The sequence below is a fragment of the Chiloscyllium punctatum genome, chromosome 8 (assembly GCF_047496795.1).
Source record: "Chiloscyllium punctatum isolate Juve2018m chromosome 8, sChiPun1.3, whole genome shotgun sequence".
NCBI lineage: Eukaryota > Metazoa > Chordata > Chondrichthyes > Orectolobiformes > Hemiscylliidae > Chiloscyllium > Chiloscyllium punctatum.
In genome coordinates this window covers 97,013,599-97,025,692 of record NC_092746.1, presented here as the reverse complement: position 1 = coordinate 97,025,692, position 12,094 = coordinate 97,013,599, and the positions used below count along the sequence as shown (strand labels likewise).

The window sequence follows — 12,094 nt, the reverse complement described above, 5'->3', positions numbered from 1 at the left end:
CACATCAAACAAGCTAAGAAACATGGAGGGAAGTGCATAGGCAAATATAACTGTTTCCTAGGCACTTGCTATTGTCCTTGAATACAACCAGGCTACACTGACAAATTAATTTCCTGGACTTGCTGTTTAATTGGCCTGAATGGGCAAACAATCTGAATTGTTAACTTCAAGTGGTTAACAAACTACATGCTAGCAATTCTAAAGTCTGCCAATGCCAAAGTGATGCGTGACTTGGCATAAATGTAGTGTCAACCATTAATAATGACGCTTCACATTTTCCCACATGAGTTTAAAAGGGTGATAAAATGTTTCTGCCAGAGGCTTAACAATAACAAGGCAATTAGTCTGGTGCAATGGGTCGCCAATTTATATTAGCCAGGCAGTGATGCCAGAATCATAACGCAGAGGAATTCTCTTACATCCAATGTAAGTTTCAAGTGAATGTTGATTTATTGTCATACATGATCTGGGTGATGTTTTCACTTTAGTCTCAGTTGGCAAATATTTCACCTTTCCAATCAGAAGATTGCAAGTTCAAGGCCATCAACAGAACTAGAGACAATCCTGACGGAGTGCTGCACCATTCAAGGTACCAATTTTCAGATGTAACAATACAAAAAGACCATGTTTGCTTGTTTGTACAAACATATCTTGCTCTACTTAAAAAAATAAACAGTGGCTTCTTCTGGTGCCCAAGCCAACATTAACTCTATAAGTAGATTTACTGCTCATAATTCATTATCCCTTTTTGGATCTTGCCTGCTGCCTCTCAGTGACTGCAATTCAAAAGTAGTTCCATGTTTGTAAAGTGTTAAGTAATGTCCCAAAGATATGAAAGGTGCTCTATGAATGCAAGATTTTCTTTATTTAAAAAGAGGCTATAGGAAGTAACTACAAGCAAACATTCACTTGCATTGTGTTTTAAGTATTGCCGACACACCATGAATATAGATAACATGTACATACAGGACTTAGGTTTCTTTGGCAGTGCGAGAGGGGCTTTCCACATAAATAATGTAAGGTTGTTGGAGCAATTACTGTAGAATCTAACTGCTTCAGAAGAAGCAACAGTTTAAATCCAGAGGTGTGTGGGATGAGGCAAGGGAGAATGAACATTGAACTAAAGAGACCAGAATACATATGCAATGGTATTAAAAGGTTGACTATTAAGGACAAAAAAACAAAAAATTAGGAATAATTAATTGAAATTGCACTGCTAAATTAATACTGAGCATATTAAGGTATGCACAAAATGAATTTGTTCACTATTTTAGCAACAGCAGCAATTTAGTTTTAACCACTTTTTATGTAAGGAGACAACAGAATCTTAACATGCTTGGAGTAGAATTTTTTTTAAAAAGACTAATATAATCTATTGTAGAAACAAATAAAACTATGAATCACACAGATCCATACAGATTGTTTCAATTGTGAGGCTTGTTGCACTGCCTAGTTTGGCACAATGTCAACCTAAGAAAGTCCTTCTACTATAACAGAAGAAATGCCAGCTAAACAAAATATTGTTGCTCTGTAGAAAAGTAATGCATGTGTGGTTTCCCTCAGTGAAGTCTCTGGCAGTTAGTTCATTTACACAAGTATTTCTCAATGCAGCAATATTCTGGAAACGAGGATAGGTTGCAATAAATTGAAGTTAGTCCATGCTCCTTTATTGAAGAGCAATCTGATAAGCACAACTTTGTAACACATTACAAATAGTAAACTGTCCCTAAAGCTGAATTCGTTTGATATTAATAATGATGCTGCATTAAGGATATTAGCAGAACTTGTTAACCCTTGTATGTTTGGCTTTGAGCAGTTTTTCTGCTAACTTTGCTCGTATGTTTTAACATTAATATTTCTGACAGAAACTGAAATTGCTGGAAAGGTCAGCAAGTCTGGCAGCATCTATGGAGAGAAATCAGAGTTAACTTTACAGGTCCAGTGACTCTTCCTCGAAACAGAATGTTAACTCTGATTTCTCTACACAGATGCTACTAGACCTGTTGAACTTTTCCAGCAATTTCATTTTTGTTTCTGATTTCCAGCATCCGCAATTCTTTCAGATCTTATTTAACATTTTCAACATGGTCTGTTTTTTTCAAAAAAAGTGCACACTTGGAAGATTTTCATGAACACTTTCTTGAATGTTAAAGCATTCACAACATTTGGAAAAACAGTAGAGTCATTATTTCTTTTCTTCTACAGACAGCATTCATGCTTGTTATTCATCCTGCCATTAAATATCAAAACTCTTTGATTTATAAAGATTATTGTGTTTCTTAGTTTGATACTCAGCAAGCCTCAACATTGAAACCATCTGTATGGATCTGTGTCTCTGTAATTCATAGTTTTTATCTATTTCTATAATAGATTATTTCTATTTGGAAATCATGTTAATGTGTGTCATTATAATTTCATATGCAGTCAGTCTGTATTTAAGTCACTGGTATTGGGACATCCTATCTACAGATACTTCCTGGCCTATTTCACTCTGAGATTGTCAGATTCCTCTTTCTGCCAGAAATGCACTTTTACCTTGAAGCTCACGTGTTATCTGTCTCCATGGCTTTTATTGCACTTCAACGTACTTGAAATTCTCTCGTTATCATTTTCTGTATGTGGATTATCACAATCAATTGCTCAGCAAAATCTCTCTTTCACCACAGGTATTTAGCATTGCCTCATAGCTAGATTAATTAGCTAATCTGCCAGCATTTTGTTAATAAGTAATTCTTTTAAAAGCAGCCATTGATAATTGATTTAATTTGACCTTCCCGGGTTTTCAGTATCTGTCTGCTGAATTAACTTCAGTCTATGGTCAACTAATCAGGTCACATCAAAGTATTTATTGTGTGCTGATAATTTAATTCTCTTCAGTTCACCTTTGATAAAACTTTAGACTATGTAATATATTTGTTCACTGGTGTAATAAGTACAAGGGTTAGGCAGTTTGAATTTATTTTTTAGCCATAATGTAAATTTAATTTATAGCTTGCATTAAATTTAGAAGATTCCAGTTTTGGCCCTCTAATTTAGGGCTTCTTTCCATTAAGTTTCTCTTTAAAATCTAAACCTTCAACCAAGTTTTCATTATCTTTTCTAATAACTCCTTATGTGACTCAGTGCCAAATTTTGTCTAATATTCTAGTTGAGATGTTAAGGTCTAGATAAAAACAAGCTTTTGTTAATTTTGAGTTCTTTTGTTTTACTTGCCATAGAGTCTCTTGTAAGAGATGAGCTTGTAAAATTAAAGTTTATTGGATTGAGGGCAATACATTGAGATGGATCTAGCACTTGTTTCATTGACACGAAATAAAAATAGAAATAAACAAGTAATTTTCCAAGTGGCAGGCAAAGACTAGTGGGGTAACAGCAGGCATCACAATATTTTAGTTGATTTTACGAAATGTAATATCTCCATCTTTGATTTGATTTATTATTGTCAAGAGTGTAGTGCTGGAAAAGCACAGCAGGTCAAACAGCATCCGAGGAGCAGAAGAATCGACATTTCAGGCATAAGCCCTTCATCAGGAATGTCCAAAACATCGATTCTCCTGCTCCTCAGATGCTGCCTGACCTGCTGTGCTTTTCCAGCACCACTCTCTCGACTCTGATCTCCAGCATCTGCAATCCTCACTTCTTCCTATTTGATTTATTATTGTCACATGTGCCTAAATACAGTGAAGAGTTTTGTTTTGCATGCAGTATAGGCAGATCATAACATACAAAGACATTCAAATCATAGGATAATTGAACAGAATGAGATACATAAAGTTATGGCTGCACAGAAGATGTGCAAAAAACAAGATCAACATGAGATTTGAAATTTGACAGGTCCATTCTACAGTCTAATAAAAGCAGGGAAGAAGCTTTTCTTGAACCTGTTGGTACATGTGTTTAAGCTTTTTTATCTTCTGCCTGATGGAAGAGGTTGGAAGAGATTATAATTGGGATTGGAGGGGTCTTTGATGATGTTGGCTGCCTTTCCAAGGCAACGAGAAGTGTACGTGGAATCAATGGATGGGAGGTTGGCTTCTGTGATGGTCTGGACTGAGTTCACAACTTTCTGTAGTTTCTTATAACACTGGGCAAAGCATTTGCCATACCAGGCCGTGATGCATCCAGATGGAATGCTTTCTACGGTTCATCTGTAAGAATCGGTGAGAGTCCTGAGAAAGAAGAGGCATTTTTGTGTCTTCTTGTTTGTCACATCCATGTCAGGAGAGCTTGTTGGTTATTGTCACCCCGAGAAACTTGATACTCTTGACCATCTCCCATCTCAGCTCCATTTATGTAGATAGGGGCCTGTCTTCCTCCTTGCTTCCTGAAATCAATGGTCAGCTTTTTAGATTTGCTTACACCAAGAGAGAACTATTATCTTTGCACTACGTCATCAAGCATTCTATCTCCTTCCTGTATTCTGTCTCGTCATTGTTTGATATCCGGCCTACAATGGTGGTGTCATAGAGTCATAGAATCATAGAGATGTACAGCATGGAAACAGACCCTAAATTTCAACTCATCCATACCGACCAGATATCCCAACCTAATCTAGTCCCATTTGACAGTGCTTGGCCATATCCGTCAAAATCCTACCTATTCATTTACCCATCCAGATGCCTTTTAAATGCTACAATTGTACCAGCTTTCACCACTTCCTCTGCTAGCTCATTCCATACACACACCACCCTCTGCATGAAAATTTTGCCCCTTTGGACCCTTTATACATCTTTGTCCTCTCACTTTAAACCTATGCCCTCGACTTCTGGACTCCCTTACCCCAGAGAAAAGATCTTGACTATTTACCCTATCCAAACTCATCATGATTTTTTCAACCTCTATAAGGACACCCCTCAGCCTCCGACACTCCAAGGAAAACAATGCTAGCCTTTACAGACTCTCCCTGTAGATGAAATCCTCCAACCCTGGCAAGATCCTTGTAAATCTTTTCTGAACCCTTTCAAGTTTCACAACATCCTTCTGATAGGAAGGAGACAAGAATTACACACAATATTCCAAAAGTCACCTATACAACCGCTGTCAGCAAATATAATGGAGTTGGGATGAAATTTGGCTACACAGTCATGAACACAGTAGGGGGTCATATTTGAAGATGACAAAAGCTAGATGGGGAGGATAAACTTTAAGAATGATACAGAGAGACTTCAGTTTGATTTTGACAACCTGAGTGAGCTGGCAAATATCTGGCAGATGAAGAATGATGTGAACAAATATGAAGTTACCCACTTTGGTAGCAGAAACAAAACTGCAGACTATCATTGTGTTGGCTATAAATTGAGAGAGAGGAATGTGCCATGAGATCCAGGTGTCCTTAAGCAGCAGTCGCAAAAAAATATGCATGTAGCTGCTGCAGGCTGTAAAAAAGGCAAATGCTATAGATTAGATTCCCTACAGTATGGAAACAGAGCCTTTAGCCCAATAAGTCCACACCAACCCTCTGAAGAGTAACCCACCCCCCTACTCTACATTTACCCCTGACTAAAGCACCTAGCACTATGGGCAATTTAGCATGACCAATTCACGTGACCTATACATCTTTGGATTATGGGAGGAAACCCACACAGACACAGGGAAAATGTGCAAACTCTACACAGACAGTCCCGAAGGCAGGAAGTGAACCCAGGTCCCTGATGCTGTGAGGCAGCAGTGCTAACCACTGAGCCACCATGCCTCCCCTAGCTGATGGTTTGAGTACAGGAACAGGGAAGTCTTGCTGCAATCACACAAAGCCTTTGTGTGACCAGACCCATAATATTATGTGCTGTTCTGATCTCATCTGAAGAAGAATGTTCTTACTGTAGAAGGAGTGCAGCAATGGTTTACCAGACTGATTCCTGAGATGGTGGGACTGAAGCTTGAGGAAAGGTTGAATCTGTTAGGATTATATTTGCTAGAGTTCAGAAAAATGAGGGAGGAATCTTTTAGAAATCGATAAAGTCCTAACAGGACCGGACAGGGTAGATGTGGGAAAGACGTTCCTGATGGCAGTAAAGTCCAGAACCAGGGTTCACAATCTAAAGATACAGAATACATCACTTAGGACTGAAATGAGAAGAAATTTCCTTACCCAGAGATTGGTGAGCCTATGGAATTCTCTACCACAGAAAGCAGTCAAGGCCAAAGTGTCTGTTTGCAAGAAGGAACTGAATATTACACTTGGGGTTCAAGGTATCAAAGAACATGGAATATGGAAAATTGGGGAAAAGCAGGGACAAGGTATTGAGTTGGATGATCAGCCATGACCAGGTTTGAAAGGCTGAATGGCTTACTCCTGCTTATATATTCTATGTTTTTAAAATTCTCCATTTTTTTTCCAAAGGAAACCAATCAGTCTCCAAATTGGACAAAGAATCACATAAAATAACTGACAAAAGTCATAAGAATAATACCATTTTGGAATTCACCTGGAACTAGAACTGGAAAATAGTTACTTCAGGAAGAAGTTGCAGAAGTCCTTTTGAAAGTCAATGAACATTTCCAAGGGGAAATAGGAACACCTCAACAATGCTTTCCCTGGAGATGAATAACCATTCCAAACTCCATACAACCTGACAATGAGACTCATCCAAACTAATGGCTGCGCAGTTAAAAAGGTTAATTACCTGGATCACCAAACAGCATTGGGATCTGTCTCAACTTAATACCCAATGACTTGCCAGTTTTGGGACATACTTACGGACCAAAAAAACTGCAGATGCTGGAATCTAAAATAGACAGGCAGGAGGCTGGAAGAATACACGAGGTAAAAACAATGACTGCAGATGCTGGAAACCAGATTCTGGGTTAGTGGTGCTGGAAGAGCACAGCAGTTCAGGCAGCATCCAAGTAGCTTTGAAATCGATGTTTCGGGCAAAAGCCCTTCATCAGGAATAAAGGCAGTGAGCCTGAAGCGTGGAGAGATAAGCTAGAGGAGGGTGGGGGTAGGGAGAAAGTAGCATAGAGTACAATGGGTGAGTGGGGGAGGGGATGAAGGTGATAGGTCAGGGAGGAGAGGGTGGAGTGGATAGGTGGAAAAGGAAATAGACAGGTAGGACAAGTCCGGGCAAGTCATGGGGACAGTTCTGAGCTGGAAGTTTAGAACTAGGGTGAGGTGGGGGAAGGGGAAATGAGGAAACTGTTGAAGTCCACATTGATGCCCTGGGGTTGAAGTGTTCCGAGGCGGAAGATTCTTCCTCCAGGCGTCTGGTGGTGAGGGAGCGGCGGTGAAGGAGGCCCAGGACCTCCATGTCCTCAGCAGAGTGGGAGGGGGAGTTGAAATGTTGGGCCACGGGGCAGTGTGGTTGATTGGTGCGGGTGTCCCGGAGATGTTCCCTAAAGCGCTCTGCTAAGAGACGCCCAGTCTCCCCAATGTAGAGGAGACCGCATCGGGAGCAAGGGATACAATACATGATATTAGTGGATGTGCAAGTAAAACTTTGATGGATGTGGAAGGCTCCTTTAGGGCCTTGGATAGAGGTGAGGGAGGAGGTGTGGGCGCAGGTTTTACAGTGCCTTCGGTGGCAGGGAAAAGTGCCAGGATTGGAGGGTGGGTTGTTTGTGGGCGTGGACCTGACCAGGTAGTCGCGGAGGGAACGGTCTTTGCGGAAGGCGGAAAGGGGTGGGGAGGGAAATATATCCCTGGTAGTGGGGTCTTTTTGGAGGTGGGCGGAAATGTCAGCGGATGATTTGGTTTATGCCAAGGTTGATAGTGTGGAAGGTGAGCACCAGGGGCGTTCTGTCCTTGTTACGGTTGGAGGGGTGGGGTCTGAGGGCAGAGGTGCGGGATGTAGATGAGATGCGTTGGAGGGCATCTTTAACCACGTGGGAAGGGAAATTGCGGTCTCTAAAGAAGGAGGCCATCTGGTGTGTTCTGTGGTGGAACTGGTCCTCCTGGGAGCAGATCCGGAGGAGGCGGAGGGATTGGGAATAAGGGATGGCATTTTTGCAAGAGGTAGGGTGGGAAGAGGTGTAATCCAGGTAGCTGTGGTAGTCGGTGGGTTTGTAAAAAAGGTCAATGTCGAGTTGGTCGTCATTAATGGAGTTGGAGAGGGCCAGGAAGGGGAGGGAGGTGTCAGAGATGGTCCAGGTAAATTTAAGGTCAGGGTGGAATGTGTTGGTGAAGTTAATGAATTGCTCAACCTCTCCGCAAGGAGGTTGAGCAATTCATCAACTTCACCAACACATTCCACCCTGACCTTAAATTTACCTGAACCATCTCTGACACCTCCCTCCCCTTCCTGGACCTCTCCATCTCCATTAATGACGACCGACTCGACAATGACATTTTTTACAAACCCACCGACTCCCACAGCTACCTGGATTACACCTCTTCCCACGCTACCTCTTGCAAAAATGCCATCCCGTATTCCCAATTCCTCTGCCTCCGCCGGATCTGCTCCCAGGAGGACCAGTTCCACCACAGAACACACCAGATGGCCTCCTTCTTTAGAGACCGCAATTTCCCTTCCCACGTGGTTAAAGATGCCCTCCAACGCATCTCGTCTACATCCCGCACCTCCGCCCTCAGACCCCACCCCTCCAACCGTAACAAGGACAGAACGCCCCTGGTGCTCACCTTCCACCCTACCAACCTTCGCATAAACCAAATCATCCGCCGACATTTCCGCCACCTCCAAACAGACCCCACCACCAGGATATATTTCCCTCCCCACACCTTTCCGCCTTCCACAAAGACTGTTCCCTCCGCAACTACCTGGTCAGGTCCACGCCCCCAAACAACCCACCCTCCAATCTTGGCACTTTCCTCTGCCATCGAAGGAACGGTAAAACATGCACCCACACCTCCTCCCTCACCTCTACCCAAGGCCCTAAAGGAGCCGTCCACATCCATCAAAGTTTTACTTGCACATCCACTAATATCATGTATTGTATCCGTTGCTCCCGATGTGGTCTCCTCTACATTGGGGAGACTGGGCACCTCCTAGAAGAGCGCTTTAGGGAACATCTCCGGGACACCCGCACCAATCAACCACACCGCCCCGTGGCCCAACATTTCAACTCCCCCTCCCACTCTGCTGAGGACATAGAGGTCCTGGGCCTCCTTCACCGCCGCTTCCTCACCACCAGACGCCTGGAGGAAGAACGCCTCATCTTCCACCTCGGAACACTTCAACCCCAGGGCATCAATGTGGACTTCAACAGTTTCCTCATTTCCCCTTCCCCCACCTCACCCTAGTTCTAAACTTCCAGCTCAGTAACTGTCCCCATGACTTGTCCGGACTTGTCCTACCTGCCTATCTCCTTTTCCACCTAACCACTCCACCCCTCCTCCCTGACCTATCACCTTCATCCCCTCCCCCACTCACCCATTGTACTCTATGCTACTTTCTCCCCACCCCCACCCTCCTCTAGCTTATCTCTCCACGCTTCAGGCTCAATGCCTTTATTCCTGATGAAAGGCTTTTGCCCGAAACGTCGATTTTGAAGCTATTTGGATGCTGCCTGAACTGCTGTGCTCTTCCAGCACCACGAATCCAGGCTGGAAGAATACAGCAAGCCAGATAGCATTAGGAGGTTTCTGTTTCTGTTTACTCTTGGGAATATTCCTGAAGATGGGTTATACCTGAAACGTTGACTTCTCCACCTCCTGATGCTGCATAGCTTGTACATTCTTCTAGCCTCTTGCTTGTCAAGTTTTGGGACATAGCAACCCCCTTAAGTTTTGATCTTCGTAAATGGGACTGTGTGTTGCCAATTTGTGCAAAACTCCCCAGGAAGAATTCTGCAAAATGCCATCAGAAAGGGAGTTGGTCCTCAACATGGAGATGGACATTGCCACCAGCTGAAGTACTGTTGTACCTAAGCAAGGAGCAGATCCTTCAGTGCTGTAAACGTGCAACATAGGAGTTTTAACTTACTTAACTACTGAAGTCAATGCAGCTGCTGATTCTGATCAACTTTCTATCCCTTCACTTTCGAAAGAGAAATCTTTTTGGAAGTCAGGCCCACAGTGATCTATTAAAGATAATGAGATTAATCTCTCATTTTCCGTTATCCTTACTAACTTTTGTATTTTTAGTGGCGAACCTTATCACTTTTGCTTCAGTCATTGTAGCAATGGTTTTGTAATAAATAACTTTTTGCTTATTTAAGAGTTCTGCTTTTTTAAAAAAGTGAAACACTTTAAAACCTGAAGGAAACTAAGTGGGCTGTACAAATTTGCTGTTCATCTGAGAAAGGATGTTCTTGCTATAGACTGAGTGCAGCAAAGATTCACCAGATTGATTCCTGGAATGGTGGGACTGAATTATGAGCAAAGATTGAATCTGTTAGGATTATCTTTGCCAGGGTTCACAAAAATGATGGGAGAGCTCTCATAGAAGCCTGTACAATCCTAACAGGACTCTCAGGCCTTTACTGGGGTGGTAATGGCAATTTATTCTGTCATGTTCTAATATATCAATTAATCTCAGGGGGCATGCATTTATTGCCATTATCACTATTACTAAACTTACCTTGCAAAGTTTATCAACAAGATTTCTTGCTTGCAAATAAATGACATTCCTTAAGATAAATGAGCCTTATTATCACTGCTATAAGCAGCCTTGTGGAACCATTTGAAGGTGCTAGATTATCAGCAATCAAAGATTGCAGACAATAGCCAAATACATTGCGATTATTATTATAAACCTGCCTTCAACAGTTTCAAAGACGATAAGATCTTCCACACAAAAAGCTTTCTTTCCAGATTGTATCTTTGAAAATATTTGAAAGCATCATTTTTGCAAAACTAAGCTGAATTAATGCCAGCATCAGAAAAACCTGGTTATTTTTTAATCTACCAATATCACATTGTGAAATAATAAAAGAACTTGATTTCTGCAAGGCTGTTGACACGGTTACACATAGTAATCTGATAAGGAAGGTAAAGGCATCCAGTATAACTTGGCAAGGTCAATCTAAAATTGGCTAAGTGATCAGAATTAAAATTAGAATTAGCTTTACTCACCACTTAAGAAGTCATCTTAGGTACCAAGAAACCTAAGTACAGACTCTGAAGTTCAAATTCTGAGGGAAAAAAAAGGTTGAAAAATAAAGAAATGTAAAGTCCAACAACAAATCATAAAATTAGAGAAATAAGACTCGTTCCAAACCAGGCTACACCATATTTCACCTCAAGGCTGGGAGTCCTCAGAGTCAAGTCCACGCTGAGGCCATGAGTTTGAGTCCATGCTGAGGCCAGGAGTTCGAGTCCACGCTGAGACCGGGAGTTGGAGTTCACACTGAGGCCAGGAGTTGGAGTCCATGCTGAGGCCAGGAGTTGAAGTCTATGCTGAAGCCGGGAGATCAGGTCCACTCTGAGGCTGGGAGTCTGAGGTCACTCTGAGGCCAGGAGTCTGAGTCCATGCTGAGTCTGGGAGTTGAAGTCCATGCTGAGGCCGGGAGATCAGGTCCACTCTGAGGCTAGGATTTGGAGTCCACACTGAGGCCAGGAGTCCACGTTGGCTTTCACCCCAGACATCGTTGAAGCCACCCGAGAATGGGAGGTGGAAAGAAAACAAAAACACAAAGAAAAGAAATGGACAGAGCAATCATGCACCGACTCAAGTGTCCTACTCCACCACCGTTTGACCTGTTGTCTCAATGGAGGACATTTTGCCAATCAGAGACAGACGTGGTGGTAGGAGGCTGGGTGACTGGAGCCTGGTGTGCGATGGTGTACAAAGAGATCAGCACTGGGTTCCTTATTATTTGTGATATTCATAACTGATGTTGATGAAAATTTAGGAAGGGGAATGACATGTTTGCAAACCCCACAGTGATTGGTTGGATGGTTTACAGTGAGGAGGAAGCTATTGGGTTACAGGAAGATATACAGTAAATGGATTGTTCAGATGGGCATATCAATGGCAGATAAAACTTAACCCTGTCAAATGTGAGGCAGAACACTTTGGAAGAAGGAGCAAGACAAAGGAGTACTCGATGAATAGCAAGACATTAAGAACGTCAGCAGACAGTGGGATCTTGGGGTGCTAGTCCACAGATCCATGAAAGCACTATGAAAGCCAGGTACAGTCATTAAGAAGGCATATGGGACATTTGTCTTTATCAGTCAAGGCAAAGCTCATAAGAG

The 12,094-nt window shown here is 42.4% G+C and overlaps 1 long non-coding RNA gene across 1 annotated transcript; it reads right to left on the bottom strand.

The window, feature by feature from the left end:
- Window positions 1–3,847: 3,847 nt before the first annotated feature.
- Window positions 3,848–11,307, bottom strand: LOC140480263 (uncharacterized). The gene is made up of 3 exons (XR_011961238.1): window positions 11,135–11,307; window positions 10,970–11,028; window positions 3,848–4,324 (listed from the first exon to the last, which is right to left on the bottom strand). It is a non-coding gene; the product is annotated as an uncharacterized lncRNA (long non-coding RNA).
- Between the last annotated feature and the right edge of the window lie 787 nt (window positions 11,308–12,094).